Source organism: Theropithecus gelada, chromosome 14 (genome assembly GCF_003255815.1).
Source record: "Theropithecus gelada isolate Dixy chromosome 14, Tgel_1.0, whole genome shotgun sequence".
NCBI lineage: Eukaryota > Metazoa > Chordata > Mammalia > Primates > Cercopithecidae > Theropithecus > Theropithecus gelada.
The window spans coordinates 7,741,120-7,759,537 of record NC_037682.1 but is presented as its reverse complement, the minus strand read 5'-3'; the positions used below and the strand labels follow the sequence as shown (position 1 = coordinate 7,759,537).

The 18,418-nt window shown below is 46.7% G+C and overlaps 1 protein-coding gene and 1 non-coding gene across 3 annotated transcripts in view; one reads left to right on the top strand and one right to left on the bottom strand.

The window, feature by feature from the left end:
* The window catches only part of PC (pyruvate carboxylase), a 109,562-nt gene that overhangs the window by 74,023 nt on the left and 17,121 nt on the right, over window positions 1-18,418 (bottom strand). The gene's annotated exons all lie outside the window — the stretch shown is intronic.
* Window positions 986-1,047, top strand: LOC112607452. The gene has a single exon (XR_003115798.1). It is a non-coding gene; the product is annotated as a U7 small nuclear RNA (small nuclear RNA).

Genomic DNA, 18,418 nt, shown 5'->3' with positions numbered 1-18,418 from the left:
CACCCCCTAAGCCACGCTGAACACGTGTGACCTCCAAATAGCCTTCTCACTCTGGCCTCAAAGCAGAGCCCCAGCCCAGTGAAGAAGGCCCAGGAGGAGGGGCAGCAGCATTCAGAACTTCTCCCTGGAAGATTTCATCTATCCAGCAGTTCCTCTACTAGGGCAGCTCAGAGAGGAATTAAAGCAAGTCCTGTTAAGTTTCCAGCACCCATATTAACAGGAGCATTTCTGGAGAGTCCCTGAAGACTCACACAATCCTGGGACTATGGGCCCAGGTGGACTATCTCAAGCTGTCTGGGTTAGGCTCAAAAGGTGAAATGCATGGAAAAAAATTTATATTTTCAAATTCTCTCTTCAGGCCAGGTGCAGTGGCTCATGCCTGTAATCCCAGCACTTTGGGAGGCCAAGGCGGGTGGATCACTTGAGGCCAGGAGTTCCAGACCAGCCTGGCCAACATGATGAAACCCTGTCTCTACTAAAAATACAAAAATTAGCCAGGCGTGGTGGCACATGCCTGTAATCCCAGCTACTCGGGAGGCCGAGGCATGAGAATCACTTGAACCCGGGAGCCAGAAGTTGCAATGAGCCGAGATCGAGCCACTGTACTCCAGCCTGAGCAACAGAGTGAGACTGTCTCAAAAAAAAAAAAAAAAAATCCCTTCGCTCACACCCTTAAAGAATATTTTTGCAGAGCCCTGGGTGGGGCCTGTGTCTCTGAGATCTCTAGGACCTTGACAAGCTGGGAAGAAATGAGAAGCCATTGGCTGGTGAGGAGGGGCAGGGGGACAGGGTAGTGACAACAGTCAAATGGGCTCCAGCCAGAGGCAGTGAATACACCAGAGTTGAAGATCTGTGCTAGGAACAGCAAACAGATAACAAGTGAGGGGAGAGGGATCTAACTCACTGAGAAAAGAATGAGGCCTGGTAGTGAGGGGCTTGGTTCAGGCATCCCCTTTGCATGAAGTCAGAACTGAAACTTAGGCCTTAGTGTTACAGCTATTTTTGAATTTGTCTAGCAGGCTTTCAGGTCTTTGCCAGAAAGCCCCATTGAAAACAAAAAAAAACCAAAAACCTAAGCCATAACTCTTGGAGAAGAGGCACAGAGATGCTGTATCACTCAAGAGGAATGCCTAGGTTTAGAAAACGGGCATCAGGTCAAAGGCACATCAGTGACCCAAACTTCTGCAAATGGCTTGCTAATAGCAGTTACAGCCTTGAAATGTAGGTTACCATGGTGCCTCGCACTAAACGGTTGTTGAATGAATAAATGAATGAATGGACTCAGAATGAAGCTGGCTCATTCTGGTAATCAAACACAGAGAGAAGGCTGTGTAAGTAATGAGGGAGGACCCAGAGTATACCACGCCTCTTGCTGGGGCACAGAGGAGGGGAGGAGGGGAAAGACGAGAGAGATGGTGTTCTCAGACTCCACAGGCCAACACGATGAATCCAGCTGGCTCAGAAGACACCCTGCAGAAAGATGCCAGGCTACTCATTGGCAGGGAACTTCCGATGAGTGTTCACCCAGCACCCCTGTCACCCTCCTATGGGCAACAGAAATCTCTCTCTTCTTTTTCCTGCCACAAGCCCCTGCCTAACAGCTGAAACTGTTAGGAAAGCCTTAAACTTAAATTCAGCTTTGGAAAGAAGCCCCAGATCTCAGATGATAATAAAGTAGGGACAAGTGGAGGGGGACAGGAAAATGGACATGGACCTAACACTGAAGAAAGTGGGAGCCCCGGGAAGGCCTGTCCCCTGGGGACCTGTTTGGAGCATCAGAAAGGACAGAAAGCCAACCTAGAAGCAACAGCTTCCCAGCAACTCCAAGAATCGCAAGGTCATTTCTTTGTCTTCGCCACACCCTCCTCCAAGCAGCCTCCCTGCCTTGGCTCCTTCCTTCTGTGGGGTATCAGAACTCCAGCCTCCTCAGGGAACAGAGCTGGGCCTGGATGCAAATGTAACATGTTCAGGACATAGAAATACGGGCATGAGGCCAGGCGTGGTGGCTCATGCCTATAATCCCAACACTTTGGGAGGCCAAGGCAGCTGGATCACCTGAGGTCAGGAGTTCAAGACCAGCCTGACCAACAAGGTGAAACCCCATCTCTATTAAAAATACAAAAATCAGCCAGGCGTGGTGACAGGCGCCTGTAGTCTCAGCTACTCAAGAGGCTGAGACAGGAGAATTACTTGAACCCAGGAGGCGGAGTTTGCAGTGAGCCGAGACTTCAGCCTGGGTGGCAGAGCGAGACTCCGTCTCAAAAAAAAAACAAGAAAAGAAATACAGGCGTGAGACAAGGGCAATGTGGTTGAGGACGAAATGCCTTACTTGGCCCTTGGCTCAGCGGCCACCTGACTGCATCCATTTGTGCGCCGGTTCCCTCGGTGTTGTGAGGAAGACAAACCACTTTCACCAGGGCAACACAGAGCATGGAAACAACCCCACTAAAAACCCAGCTGCGTGCTAAAAACACTTCTCCTTGACATTCCTTCAAACCCTTGGGCAGGATTATCTTTCTCTTCACGATAGCCTTAAAGACGCAGTATTTCAGGGAGGAAATACAAGGAAAAAGAGAACAGAGGCCAAGGATAATTCTGTAAAACAGATGAAAACCAAGATGTCTAAGCAAAGAACCCTGCTTCCTCCCAGACCCCAGGCGTCGCGTCAGATGCTGCTGGGGTAGGAAAAATAAAAGGAAGCCAAAGACTCTGCAAAGGACACAAGCACAGAAACGACAAAACAAAAACCCGGAGCCATTCAGGGAAATAAAAGCACAAACACGCGGCCGTCTGGGGCTGGTGGCTTTGTTCTGGTGCAGGGGAAGGCAGGGGCATGGGCGGTGGGGTGGCAGGCAGGAGCCTGGATCTGAGCTCGGCCACTCCCGAGCTAGATGACCCTGGACAAGCAGCTCACCCCTTGGAGCCTCAGTTTCTTCAAGGTAACACCTTTACCTCCAGAGCTGTTGTAGTAAGTAGAGATAATACATGAAGAGGCCCCAGGAGAGCAGAACAAACTTAGTTGCCGTGATTATTCTACCGTTGTATTCTTTTATATAAATTTAGTTCTAGATGAGGAAAAACCAAACAGCAGATCCAAAACCACCCAAGAATCCTAATCTCGTTTTCCCCATACTTTGAAACTGTCCCTGAGAATCCGACTGTCAAGGCTCTACAAAGAGAAAGCTGCCCACCCCTCATATCACTCACGAGGGGTTCTCTCCCTCACCCCATCTTCCTCGTGACAATTCCCCCGTGCTTGTGAATGAGGTCAGGAGTCCCTTTGTCTCCGTACAGCCCAACCAGCACCTACAATCCCAGAATAGATTTACTGAAGAAGTAAAGGGGTTTCGGAGAGTCTTAAATCAGAGAGGAGAGTATGGGGCTGGAAATCTAAACAGAATAATGACAAAAAGGATGAGGAGACAGCTACAGATGTACTTTCATTCAATAAATAACTGCACCATTCTAAGATTAAAACAGTCTTTCAGTCATCAGCATTGGCTGGGAAAAGCAATGAGCCTAGGCCGGGCGCGGTGGCTCAGACCTGTAATCCCAGCACTTTGGGAGGCCGGGGTGGGTGAATCACTTGAGGTCAGGAGTTTGAGACCAGCCTGGCCAACATGGCGAAACCCCATCTCTACTAAAAATACAAAATTAGCTGGACGTGGTGGTGCATGCCTGTAATCCCAGCTACTCGGAAGGCTGAAGCAGGAGAATTGCTTGAACCCAGGAGGTGGAGGTTGCTTGTAGTGAGCTGAGATTGAAAGACCAAGACTCTGTCTTGGAAAAAAAAAAAAAGCAATGAGCCTAGCTAGCACTTCCAGAGGTGCATCCACAACTCCATGGGTAAGTACCTGGTCTTCCTCCACTCTTTCATTTCTGTCTCTGGCCCAGATCCCTATGTGGCTACCAGCAACACAGACACAAGTTGTTTACCATCCACAAGGAAGCCCAGAGCCATAGACAGCTGGAGAAGACAAGGCTTCTGCATCACTGGCAAGGCTCATTAGTTTCACTTCATTTCCTAGGCTTTAACCCTGACTCTGATGAACCGTCTTGTCCAAGCTTGCTGTTAGCTAAAACAAGGGTTTCAGACAGGGAGGCAAAGGTATGAGATCATCCTTGTTCCTAGAAAAATGACTTCAAAGAAAAAAGCAAGGCATAGTCAATAACAGTAGCTTCATCAACAGAGAACGGCCCACCTCTGCTACCACATCCCATCTTGAGGCGTGCTGAGCAATGACGGCGCAGCAGGGAAAGGTGAACAGACAGTAATGTGGGGTAAGAGGTCAGGCTAGGCACAGCTCCACCGCACGAAAATGGGGAAAGGGAAAAGAGACCCATCAGTTCATTCCTTCCTTACAAAACAGCTATGGAATACACAGAATTTGCGTTTGTTTTTGTTGTTTTTGTTTTTGAGACAGAGTTTCGCTCCGTCGCCCAGGCTGGAGCACAGTAGTGGCGCGATCTCGGCTCACTGCAACATCCGCCTCCCAGATGCAAGTGATTCTCCCACTTCAGTCACCCGAGCAGCTGGGATTACACGTGTGCAGGTGCACTACCACACTCAACTAATTTTTGTATTTTTAGTAGAGATGGGGTTTCACCATGTTGGCCAGGCTGGTCTCAAACTCCTGACCTCAGGTGATCTGCCCACCTTGGCCTCCCAAAGTGCTGGGATTACAGATGTGAGCTACCACGCCCAGCCAATACATAGGGTTTAAAAGGTCACAGAAAAGCACACAGCTTCAAAATGTCAGAAGACTTCAAGGCAAAAAAAAAAAAAGAAAAAGAAAAAAAGTGGCCAAGCACAGTGGCTCACATCTATAATCCCAGCACTTTGGGAGGCTAGGGCCAGGGGATCACTTGAGGCCAAGAGTTCGAGACAAGCCTGGCCAACATGGCAAAATCATGTCTCTACTAAAATACAAAAATTAGCCAGGTGTGATGGCACACACCTGTAATGCCAGCTACTTGGGAGGCTGAGACACAAGAATCGCTTGAACCCGGGAGGCAGAGGCTGCAGTGAGCTGAGATTGCACCACTGTACTCCAGCCTGGGCAACAAAGCAAGACTCTGTCTCAAAAAAAAAAAAAAAAGAAAGAAAAGAAAGGAAAAGTTGAGCCAGGCATCGTGGCTCACAACTGTAATCCCAATGCTTTGTGTGGCTAAGATAGCAGGATCACTTGAGGCCAGGAGATCAAGACCAGCCTGGATAGCATAGCAAGACTCCATCTCTACCAAAAATAAAAAATTAGCTGGGCATGATAGTGCACACGTCAATTAAAAAAAAAGGAAAAAAGTTAGAAATTAAGGATGCTGACTTAGCAGAACAAATGGCACACTATTCTTCCTTCTTTTTTTTGGCGCCATCTCAGCTCATTGTAATCTCTTCCCAGGTTCAAGTGATCTTCCCACCTCAGCCTCCTGAGTAGCTAAGACTACAGGTGCACACCACAATGCCTGGCTAATTTTTCACAGAGACAAAAAATTAGCATGTGTCAGGGTTTCACCATGTTGCCCAGGCTGGACTTGAACTCCTCAGCTCAAGCAATCCACCCGTCTTGGTCTCCCAAAGTGATGGGATTACAGGTCTTGTGAGCCACTCAGCCTGGCCTATTATTCCTTCTTATTTGCAAACAAGATAGACACGATCTTTGGACAAAAGGACAATGGAGGAGGGGAGGGGAATTAAAAAAAAAAAAAAAAAAAAGAAGGCAATGCCATCATACATTGTAGGCTACTGTCTAGCAGAAGGTATCTAAGAAGTTTTTTGGAAGAAAATGAGTCAAACAAACTCAAGATGCAGAGAAGATGATGATGATATGGCAAAAAGATAAGAAGCATGTTTCTTTGCAGATGTGGAACTGCTTGGAGGACTGTGATAAAGGCCACTGTCCAGGCAAGGCCATTATCTGAATCTCTTATAATTAGCAGATATTACCTTTGGGATTAGAAAAGGCAAGCAAACTATTTCTATCTGAAATACACCACTTACAAATGTAAAATGTACAGCTCTCACTGAAAGGCTAATAGTTTAAGGAATATTGTCTTTTGAAATAATCTGGAACAGAAAGTAATTATCTACACTAATGAAACAGGAATAGCAAGCATAGATAATTCAATAAATATTTATAGAGTACTTCTTAAGTGCCTATCATCACGTAGGAAGTAAAATTTTTAAAAAAGCATATCAGACTTTGAAAGTAAGGCTTACCATTATCAGTGATCACAAAATCCTGGAAATAACCCAAGTACTCAACAGTAGGCAAATGGTTAAACAAATCATGGCAAGTCAACACAACCGGGGACTAGGGACATGACCAACTAGAACTGTTTAATACATAGGCCTAATAATGCACATATTCTAGTTACCAGTACTATACAGTTCAGTGCTTTTTAGCGTATTTATAATGTTGGTAACCATCACCACTATCCAATTCCAGAACCTTTTCAATCACTCCAAAAAGAAACCTAGTACCAATAGCTGTCATTCCCCATTCCCACCCACCCCCAGCCCCTGGCAACCAGTAATCTGCTTTCCATCTCTATGGCCTATTCTGGATATTTCCTAGAAATGTCATATAATATGTGACTTTGTGTCTGACTTCTTTCACTTAGCACAGTGTTTTCCTGGTTCATCCATGTTGTAGCCCGTGTCAGAACTTCACTCCTTTTGATGGCTAAACAACATTCCACTGGATGAGTAGGCCATATTTTGTGTTGTCATTCATTGGTTGATGAACATCTGGTTTGTTTCCACCTTTTGGTTCTTTTTTTGTGTTTTGAGACGGAGTTTTGCTCTCAAAGCCCAGGCTAGAGTGCAATGGCGCGATCTCGGCTCACTGCAACCTCTGCCTCCCGGGTTCAAGCGATTCTCCCACCTTCAGCCTCCTGAGTAGCTGGGATTACAGGCATGCATCACCATGACTGGCTAAATTTTTCTGTATTTGAATAATGCTGCTGTGAATGCTCATACATACATTACATTTTAAATATGTAATTTTTAACTATCCAGGCTGGCCTCCCCTAGTCATGCTTTAATTAGTCAAGGACTTGAACTCAGCGGTGTGACTCTAAAGCTCGACTCCCAACCACACCAGTGTTCTCCTGTACTCCTCCGGTTTTCATTCTCTGATAGGAAACACACACAGCAGCCTAGGAATGCGCTGGATGGCAGTAGAAATTTAAAAGTCACTGTTAAAAATCAGCCAGGCAAGCCGAGGGCAGTGGCTCATGCCTGTAATCCCAGCACTTTGGGAGGCTGAGGTGGGTGGATTGCCTGAGGTCAGGAGTTTGAGACTAGCCTGGCCAACACAGTGACACCCCATCTCTACTAAAAATACAAAAAAATTGCCGGGTGCGGTGGCTCATGCCTATAATCCCAGCACTTTGGGAGGCCGAGGTGGGCGGATCATGAGACAGGAGATCGAGAACAGCCTCACCAACATGGTGAAACCCTGTCTCTACTAAAAATACAAAAAAATTAGCTGGGCGCGGCGGCAGGCGCCTGTAATCCCAGCTATTCAGAAGGCTGAGCCAGGAGAATGGCGTGAACCTGGGAGGCGGAGCTTGCAGTGAGCTGAGCCGGCGCCACTGCACTCCAGCCTGGGCGACAGAGTGAGACTCCATCTCAAAAACAAACAAAAAAACCCAAAAAATTAGCTGGGCTTGGTGGCAGGTGCCTGTAATCTCAGCTACTAGGGAGGCTGAGGTAGGAGAATCGCTTGAACCCGGGAGGCAGTGGTTGCAGTGAGCTGAGATTGAACCATTGCACTCCAGCCTGGGCAACAAGAGCAAAACTCCATCTCAAAAAAAAAAAAAAAAAAAGATAGAAACTGGGATACTAACTTTGGGTTCTGCTTTCCCCACTTGAAAGGGCTGGATAGTGTCAAGCCCACTCAAGGGGAGAGGGTAGTAAGGAAGCCTGGAGACTAGATCATGGGAAACAGGAAAGGTTTGTAGAATTGGGACTAAGAGAAATAAGAAAATAATATAAAGGAGAAATTTACACGAAGAGACAGAGAGGGAAATAAGTTTTAAGATGAACAATACCAGCAAACAAAACAATATACATCTGCTCGTTGATTTTGGCCACAAACATGAAGTCACAAAGGGACGTGTGGATTTCAGATGCCTATGTTGTGCTACCGCTTGGCTCCAAGGTCTACCACCTTCAGAAGCCCACCTGCGGCAGGCCGGGTGCAGTGTCTCACTCCTGTAATCCAGCACTTTGGGAGCCCGAGACAGGTGGATCACAAGGTCAGGAGATTGAGACCATCCTGGCTAACACGGTGAAACCCCATCTCTACTAAAAATACAAAAAAAAATTAGCTGGGCATGGTGGGGAGCCTGTAGTCCCAGCTACTAGGGAGGCTGAAGAAGGAGAATGGCGTGAACCTGGGAGGCAGAGCTTGCAGCAAGCCAAGATCATGCCACTGCACTCCAGCCTGGGCAACAGAGCAAGACTCCATTTCAAAAAAAAAAAAAAAAAAGGCCCACCTGTGGCAGACGTGGCTACCCTGCCAAACACATGAGAAAGTATGACTGACATGCCAAGGCTAAAAGACCACCCAGGCTGGTCAAATGAGGCACCTAGAAATTGTCCACTGCAGATTCAGGCAGGGGCCTGCAAACCCAGGAGGGCAGCAACTACAGTTCATCTTAAGGACTTCAGTGATTAGGCACATCATAAATGTTCTAGTTTAAATTTTTAATTGTAAAAAGAATGTCTAAAATGGCCCTGAGAACAGACGGGTTCGGTGAATGTGATAAGGAGAGCAGGGCAGGCTAATAGCGGACCAGGGACAGAATCACTAAAGAGCCAGGAAGGCCTCTCCCTGGCAAAGGAGGGGAACCTGGAGAGCAGAGTGAACACGGGAAGAGAGACCTTGTGTGGACAGGGCGAGGAGATGAGGGCGGCTGACCGAACACTGCACAAGGCACAGCTTCACAGCACAGACAGAACATGCTAGAAAGGGGGTGGCTACAATCGCTGAACTCAGAAGGCAACTTGGAAAACTGAGACAATGAAATCTACAAAATTCATGTGGAAAAGTGGAAGGGGAGAAGGGAGCACTAGAAAAGAGAGAACGTGAAGAAAGAACAGGCATTCTGAAGGAAAGTTTCTTTTTCATGTGTGAATACAATTAGGAATAAGCTAGATATCTATTAAAAAATGCTGATCTGGGAAATAAAACCTGTGCATTTACGAACACATCAATAGGTGATGGTCCCCTCGTCTTCTCCTCTGCAGAAATGTGCGAAATGGAAGGCCGACTCCTCCTGGAAGTGAAGTTCATTTACAGCTTGGTGTCCAAGGGGCAGCAATAAACCTCCCTGAGACTCAGGGGCTGAATGTTGTGACATGGGGCCAGTCCTTTAAAATGTGGAAGGCAGGCAAGCATTGAATGAGATCACACACATGAAAGTACCTTGGAAATGGTAAGGCACTACAAAAAGATGGTAATCTCTACGTAGATTAAATAAAGCAGGTACCCCTTTCTGTATTCAGACAATAGGACAACATAAAATGGCTTGAAAAAAATTTTTAAAAAAACAAGAATCAGGCCAGCCTGAAATCAGCACCTACCAAGATGAACTTGGCAGCAGAATGACCATGGGGTGTTCAGTCTATCTAGTAGTGCAAAAAAACAAAGCATTAATTACTATCATTTTTGAGACAGAGTCTCAAAAATCTCAAAGTGCAATGGAGTGATCTCGGCTCACCGCAACCTCCGCCTCCCAGATTCAAGCAATTCTCTGTTCTCAGCCTACCGAGTAGCTGGGATTACAAGCATGTGCAACCTTGCCTGGCTAATTTTGTATTTTTAGTAGAGACAGGGTTTCTCCATGTTGGTCAGGCTGGTCTTGAACTCCCGACCTCAGGTGATCCACACACATCGGACTCCCAAAGTGCTGGGATTACAGGCATGAGCCACTGCGCCCAGCTGTGAGCATTAATCATTATGGGCAATTTCAGAAATCAGAAGGATAAAATAGTAAAATATTTGGGAAGGAAACACTACATGAAAGTGAGAATCTGCAACCAGGGACAAGGAGGGTCAGGGTCTAAAATAGGGTCATATCGTTTTTAAAAAGGGCCTGTGTACGATTCCTGCTCTCTAAGCAACCCTATCTGTACTACTTATTGAATGCTAGAATAGACTGAGCCACCATCTAAGACTTACCTGGTACCGATGGGTCAACCACAGATCTTTAAACCAGAAGAGGCTGACCCCAGAGATTCTATCTCCCATTATAAATCCATAAAGTAGCCTTCTGGGACAAATCAGTGTCATATGAGTTTGAAACATGAGTCAGATTTCCAGGCCCAAACACAGTACTAAAATTTTGGGGGAGTGGCCGAACCCACTTCCGTCTCATCACTGTGGTGCTGACAGCCTTACTTCTCAAATGTGAAAGCCAGCAAGCCCTGAGAATGCAAGCCATAACCCTAGGGATGCAAAGGCTCATCTTGAAAGTGCTACTTTATTTTATTTATTTATTTATTTTTGAGACAGAGTCTCGCTCTGTCCCCCAGGCTGGAGTGCAGTGGCACAATCTCAGCTCACTGCAACCTCTCCCTCTCAGGTTCAAGCGATTCTTTTGCCTCAGTCTCCCAAGTAGCTGGGACTACCATGCCCGGCTAATTTTTGTATTTTTAGTAAAGACATGGTTTCACCATGTTGACCAGGGTGGTCTTGAGCTCCTGATTTCAAGTGATTCACCCACCTCGGCCTCCCAAAGTGCTGGGATTACAGGTGTGAGCCATGGTGCCCGGCCTTCTTTTTATTTTTTACATATTTTTTTGAAATAGAGATGGGAGTCTCACTATATTGCCCAGGCTGGTCTCAAACTCCTGGGCTCAAGTCATCTTTCCACCTTGGCCTCCCAAAGTGCTAGGAATACAGGCATGAGCCACCACACCTGGCCAAATTAAATTTGGTCTTAAAAGCATAGGCAAGAAAATAAGGAACACTCAGGCTAAAACCCTAAGAAGGAGAAACTAGGGAGGCAAATTAACACTGAAGCTTTTATCTAGAGGGCATTTGCAGAACTAGGCAAACCTGAGCTTCAGTTTTCAAAGCCTCAGAAGGTCACAGAAGCACCGCCCAGAGCCCAGCCATGGTGGGAAATCTAGAGAGATCTTACCCCTAGTGAAGTTGGGACTTCCAAAGGATACTCCCTTAACCTAACAGTGAACCACAAAAAACTTCATCTACCCTTCCCTGTCCCCAAGAACTACCTGCAAGAAAAATCAACTGTCTAAATCCTTGGCACTGAGCAGGTAGAAAAACAAAAAACTCCCCCCAAGAAGCTTCAATCACAAAACAGCCCTCACACAAACTTGCAGTCCAAAGTTGTACTACCCAGGTAATTAGAAAATACTCTGTCTATAGTGCTGTATATACTGTTAGTAGGAGAAGGGCAAATTAGTTTTCAAAACCTCAAAACTTTGGTTTCAGATAATCTAGAAGAGTTAGACATGCCAGCAACTCCACTCCTAGTTTACACCCCAGAGAAATTCTTGCTCATGTGTTCCAGGGGCCATGTGTAAGAATGTTCCCGCCAGGTACGATGGCTCACGCCTGTAATCCCAGCACTTTGGGAGGCTGAAGCGGGTGGATCCCCTGAGTTCAGGAGTTCAAGACCAGCCTGGCTAACACGGCGAAACCCTGTCTCTATTAAAGATACAAAAATTAGCTGGGCGTAGTGGTACACGCCTGTAATCCCAGCTACTTGGGAGGTTGAGACAGGAAAATCATTTGAACCCGGGAGGCAGAGGTCGCAGTGAGCTGAGATCACACCACTGCACTTCAGCCTGGGCGACAGAGGAAGACTCTGTCTTAAAAAAAAAGAAAAAAAGTTCCCAGCAGGGTTGTTCCTGAGAGAGAAAAAAAAAAAAGCAGACCAAGGGCTTCTTGGCAACAGGGCAACAGAAAGGATCAACCCGCTGTGGATATTCATTCAATGGAAAGCTCTATGGCAGTGAACATGAACAGAGCCATGTGCATCCACATGGATGAACTGCAAATGTAATGCTGAGCACGTCACAGAAATCTACTGTTAGGATTCCAGGTCCAGGTGCTCAAAACCAGGCAAAATTCAACAATAAGTTACTCAGAGGTTAGCTATTGGTGGGAAAACTAACAAGAACAAAATAATAAATATCACAGAAGTCAGAATAGCTGGGGTGCCAGGTGTGGTGGCTCACACCTGTCATCCCAGCATTTTGGGAGACTGAGGCGGGCGGATCACCTGAGGTCAGGGGTTCAAGACCAGCCTGGCCAAATGGCGAAACTTTGTCTCTACTAAAAATACAAAAATACAAAAATTAGCTGGGCATGGTGGCACACACCTATAGTCCCAGCTACTCAGGAGGCTGAGGCAAGAGAATCACTTGAACCCAAGAGGCAGAGGTTGCAGTGAGCCGAGATGGCACCCTGTGCTCCAGCCTGGACAGCAAAGTGGCGAGATTCCATCTCAAGAAAAAAAAAAAAAGGAATAGCTGAGGGAAGGAACTTCAACCAGGGAGGGAACATAGGGAGCTTATATGGTCCTAACCTTAACCTGGGGATGGGAACACAGATGTTTTGTTTTAACATACACTATGTTTTAAATACGCCTTCTGTAAGTGTGGGATTTTGCAATAAACAAATGGTAAAATGAAAAAAAAAAAAAAAAAAAAAAACCCATGCAATGGCACACAGAGTACTGCAGACTTCTTATCTGTGCTGACATGGGACGATTTCCAAGATACACTGATAAATGAAAAGGGCATGGAGCAGAAAGGGCACAGGAGAAAACAAACAATAGAAATGTTTCTATAGCTGGGCATGGTGGCTCACGCCTGTAATCCCAGCACTTTGGGAGGCCGAGGCAGGTGGATCATGAGGTCAGGAGATCAAGATCACCCTGGCTAACACAGTGAAACCCCGTCTCTACTAAAAATACCAAAAAATTAGCCAGGCGTGGTGGCAGGTGCCCGTAGTCCCAGCTACTTGGGAGGCTGAGGCAGAAGAATGGCATGAACCCGGAAGGCGAAGTTTGCAGTGAGCAGAGATCGTGCCACTGCACTCCAGCCTGGGCAACAGAGCGAGACTCCATCTCAAAAAAAAAAGAAAAAGAAAAAAAGAAATATGTTTCTATTTCAAAGGGTATACCACCTCCAAAAGGATAGACAAGATAATTTAACCAGAAGTGGCCTCCTGGGAGGGGAACCGGTTTACTGGGGAGAGAGAAAAAATGAGACTTTTATACATTGCAATGTTTGTACCAGGTGCAAGTATTATGTAGCTGAACTGAATACCTTTTTTTTTTTTTTTAAAGTTAAACACTAACTTTTTGGATTACCGCTTGGTAACCTGCTAGAAGACTATTAGGTTCAAAGGTAGCATCTCTGAGGAGTTACCTAGGTCATACCTGGGCCTCCTTTGCCCCATCAGTAACTGGTTCATCAGAACTGTTTTCAGCATGGAAGGCACTCTACCGGCTCAAATGATTTCAATGGCAGGGTAGAACTCCAGCCCATCCAAAGCCAGGGTTCCACAGAGACCCCTTGGTTGGACTCTGTCAGTGACTAAACCTTGGCGCTTACGCTGCTGAGCTGGCTGGTCTGGGACAAAAATCTCGCAGATGCAGCGGCTGAAATGTCCTTTTGAGGCCATAAATCCACTAGGAATGGCTGCATTTGCCCTTTAGCCCAGAAGTATCCTTAATTTGGCCCTGGGGGAAAAGCCTCTTTAAAGTTCTCTCCAGCTGGAGAAGCTAGCCATCCGGGGAAAGAAAACTGATTCAGAACTGCAAAAACAACAAAGAAAGAAGCCAGATACAGGACCAGACACAGATCTTTTCTTGGAAGGTAAATCCCTTATCTTGTGAATTTAGTCTCAATGTATGTCCCCTGTTGGCAGCAAATGTCCTGTCTTTTCTGCACACCAAAACGCATTCCAAAGTCCCAGCACAGGAACTATGAATACCAAGAAGTAGTTGGGAGAAAAACAGAAACAAGGGTTCTTAATTCATATTTTGTGTCTGCTAGGAGAATCCTTCTCTCTAAAATACCTCTCCCACCATGCACCTAAAAAATCCAATGGAAAACCTAAACCTCTTAAATCTAACACCTACAAATACATTGTTTTGGTCAGTGTAAATCTGTTTGCTAGAAGGCAGTTTCAGCTTCCACCTATCCTGCCCTGGAAGCAAGGGGGAAAGCTCCAAGTACCCTGAAGGTGTCTCTCTCCTGACAGCTCTTCCAGAGGCCTCAGCCCTTCAGCCCAGGCTTACCAAACAGCAAGTGGCCTACCACAGATGAGATGCAACTGTCTCCACCAGAAACCATCAGATCAGGAGAAATGGGAGGCACTAAGAGCCAAGAACTGGGAAAAATCAGCTCAAGAATCTTCAGGCCCTACCAGACCTTTCTCCTCTCTGGGTAACATTTTCTCTGGGTAAGTCTCAAAGCCCATTGCTCTGGTCTCAAGCTGTCTCAATTTTCTCAGGAAATGCTGAGTTGGGCTTAAAAGCCCACCATCCCCAAAGATGATGCCCTGTCCCAATTCCCTGTTTCTTTTCTATTTGTCTCTCCACTTTTCCTGACCTCAGGTCTTGGAGTCAGCTCCCTTTAGCTAAATAAATGGGGTGGCTTTTTCCACCTGCATTTCAAGATGAAGACTGAGCTGCAATTTAGAGCTCTCCAATCCCTCCCTCTACTTGGCCCGTGACAACTTCTCTTCTGTGACACTTTATATTTGCCGCTTCCTTCCCATTGCAACCACTTCCTTAACCTCCACTTGCATCACTCCGGAATGTCTGAGTTATTCCCTGCTGAGCTAGTCCCCACCCAACCTTTGCCTCTCCCCATTCCCAGGCAGCCACCCACTCCGTCCAGACGTTTTCCAAAATCCTATTCACCTCTGGGTAGTCCTGGCTTAAGCATCTCAGGGGCTTCTTATTGTCTCAAATCCCAGCACGCAGCTGGAGTTCACAGAATGAATTTCCAGCCCTAATGCTCGCTATGCCCCATCAGCACATTCCAACATTGCTTCCCAAGCGCTAGGCCCTGAGGATTCCACAGCGGTCAACGCAGGCACAGCCTCCACCCTTGCCGGCTTCCCATTGCCTTCCTCCATGCCAGCAAGGCTGGGGCATCACCCTCTGTCTCATCACCATGGCCTCACTCCCTGTGCCACTGCCCGGGGGCACCCCCCTCCTATGAACTCAAATATCACACACACGAGGACCAGCTCTCCACCCACCTGAGAGAGTCCCCTTATCTCTCAGGGCCTCAGACTCACTTATTCTGCCCTCAAGGGGTTCCCTTCTAACTGTTCATCACTGGTCCCATTAACAGAGCCACCAATACAATGTGTCCAAAGTGTCAGGCATATGACTGTGTTATTTCATTTGTTTATGTGTTATTTCATTTGTACAGAATGAACATGTGTTACTTCATTTGTATAAAAGTTATTGCATTTGATCTCTACCCAACAGCCCCCACTGGTTGGTTTCCTCATCTATGAAATGGGGGCAGTAATACAAGGAAGGAAGGTCTTAATGCCCTCATTTTATACATGAGGAAACCAAGGCTTGAAGAAGCTAAGGAACTTGCTAATCGGGGCTAAGCCTGAACTCCATCCCATCCGCCTGACTCCAGGGTCCATGCTCTTAACCCTGCTATGCCACTCCCCTGGTAATTCCCTATGTGTGTTTTGTTTTTGTTTTTGAGATACAGTCTCACTCTGTTGCCTGGGCTGGAGTACAATGGCATGATCTTGGCTCACTGCAACCTCTAACTCCTGGGTTCAAGTCATTCTCCCGCCTCAGCCTCCCACCACACCCAGCTAATTTTTTGTGTTTTAGTAGAGATGAGGTTTCACCATGTTGGTCAGGCTGGTCTCAAACTCTTGACCTCAGGTGATCCACTTGCCTCGGCCTCCCAAAGTGCTGGGATTACAGGTGTGAACCGCTGCGCCCGGCCCCCTGTGTATGTTTATGCATTTGGCATCTCACCTGGGACAGAAGCAGGATCAATGAGGTCATTACTACTCTTCCACACTAGCCAGTCACTATGCAAGCATATATTTGGTCCAGCACGTATATTCCTTCTCTCCCAACCACAGATAAACGACTCAGGGCAAGGCCACCTTGTCAGATCCTCCTGTAGCCTCACAGCATCCAGTAAGGAGCTGTGCATACCACAGTAAATGCTGAAGGAAAGAACCATTTCTTAGAATACTACACAGTAATAACTTGTCCTCCTTAAGCCACTCAGTCAAGTGAGAAAACTCAGGATTAGAAAATGGGGAATTCATTCTGCCAGATACTGAAATTGCCACTTAAGAACATCAGAAGTAAAAATGGACAGAAAGATGGCTCAGGTCAGCAAAAACGCAAATAGCTATTTTGCAACCAGCTGGAATGGGGTAGTCAAAAGCCAGGAGGGCTGAAGAAAACCTTACCGTCCTACTGAAACAGCCTTGGGCAACATGGTAGGGAGAAGAGCCCTGCCTTAGATGGAGGTAGACTCCCAGTTGGCCAGAAGCCATGTGACAACAAATGGCTCTTATGATAAAAGCTGCAAACGTCCATAAAGTGATCAACTTCAGAAGGAAAGGGGAGGGTCTCAGGTTGGTCTTTTCAGCCCTGTGCACTGTAACACCCTGCCACACCATATCGTAACATCCTGTGGAACAGCAGCATATTCTGAGAACCTCAGGCCAGAATCTGGTTTGCTGTTGTCAGAGCTTGGCTATAACTCTTCCTAGTGAAGCTGAGAGAGACACTGAATCTCTCTGAACCTCGGGTCTGTCATCCACAAACAGCAAAACCACAACCATAACCAGTTCCAGGGAAAACTGGTTAATAAAATAAAACTAGCCAAGTGCTGTAGCTCATGCCTGTAATCCCAGCACTTCGGAAGGCCGAGGCAGGAGGATCGCTTGAGCTCAGGAGTGTGAGACCAGCCTGGGCAACACAATCTTTACAAAAAATACAAAAATTAGCCAGGCGTGGTGGCACATGCCTGTAGTCCCAGCTACTCAAGAGGCTAAGGTGGGAGGATCATTTGAGCCTGGGAAGTCGAGGCTGTAGTGAGCTGTGATTATGCCACTGCATTCCAGCATGGGTGACAGAGTGAGACCCTGTCTCAAAAAAAAAAAAAAAAAATTAGCCGGGTTGGTGGCACATGCCTGTAGTCTCAGCTACTCGGGAGGCTGAGGTGGGAGGATTGCTTGAGCCCAGGAGGTGGAGGCTGCAGTGAGCTTGGATGGTGCCACTGTACTCCAGCCTGGTGACAGAGCAAGACCCTGTCACAAAAAAAAAAAAAAGGAGAGAAAAAATGAAATAAAACTATAAAGTGCTACACACACATAAAGGATATTATCAACAATAGAACATCAGCAGTCAGCTCCATGTGGAGTCCTGGAGTAACACTAGTTGAGATTAGACCCCAGTATTTGTTGATCCCCTGACAGTTAATGGGCAGGGGAGCAAGGCCACCATTATTGTTATTGGCAATTGCTCTATTTTTCTTGAGGTAAAGGGTGAATTCCCCTTTGCGAGCAAAACATCGTTTTCTGTATTATAATTCCATTCTGCTATCTCCAAGCATTCAGTAAAATGTTGTGAAATGCCTGACAGCCCGTTTGCATCTTTAAGGCAGTAGGTATGAAGGGTGAAGTAACAGCCCCGGGGCAGGGAGAACTAGGCAACATGCAGCAGAGAACAGCTGGCCAAGGAAATAACCAAGCCAGACAGATGACATTCATTTAACGTATGTTTTTCACTCCCTAACTATGTTCCAAACTTGGTGGAACACATAAGCATCCCTGGGGTATTTCTAGAAAACCTTGGGGAAGGGAACTCTGTAAAAGACAGGTCTTCCTTTTTTTTTTCTTTTTTTTTGCGATGGAGTCTCACTCTGTCACCCAGGCACCCAGGCACCCAGGCTCCCAGGCTGGAGTGCAGTGGCACGATCTCGGCTCACTGCAACCTCCGCCTCCCAAGTTCAAGCAATGATTCTCGTGCCTCTGCCTCCTAAGTAGCTGGGACTACAGGTATGCACCACCACTCCTGGCTAGTTTTTGTATTTTGGTAGAGATGGGGTTTCACCATGTTGGTCAGGCTGGTCTCGAACTTCTGACCTCAGGTGATCCACCTGTCTGGGCCTCCCAAAGCGCTGGGATTATAGGCGTGAGCCACTGTGCCCAGCCTAAAGACAGGCCTTCCTACAGGTCAAGGAAGCTTGACTAATGGTTATTAGGGATTATTAGGGATTAAATTGAAAAACTGTCCCTGAAGACAAAGAGGTCAGGGCCATCTATGACTCAAAAGTCCAATAATTACAGTTGAAGGTTTTGCCTTCAACAGCGTTCATCCCACTGCCTTCTGGCTCCCACAGTTTCTGAGGAGAAAT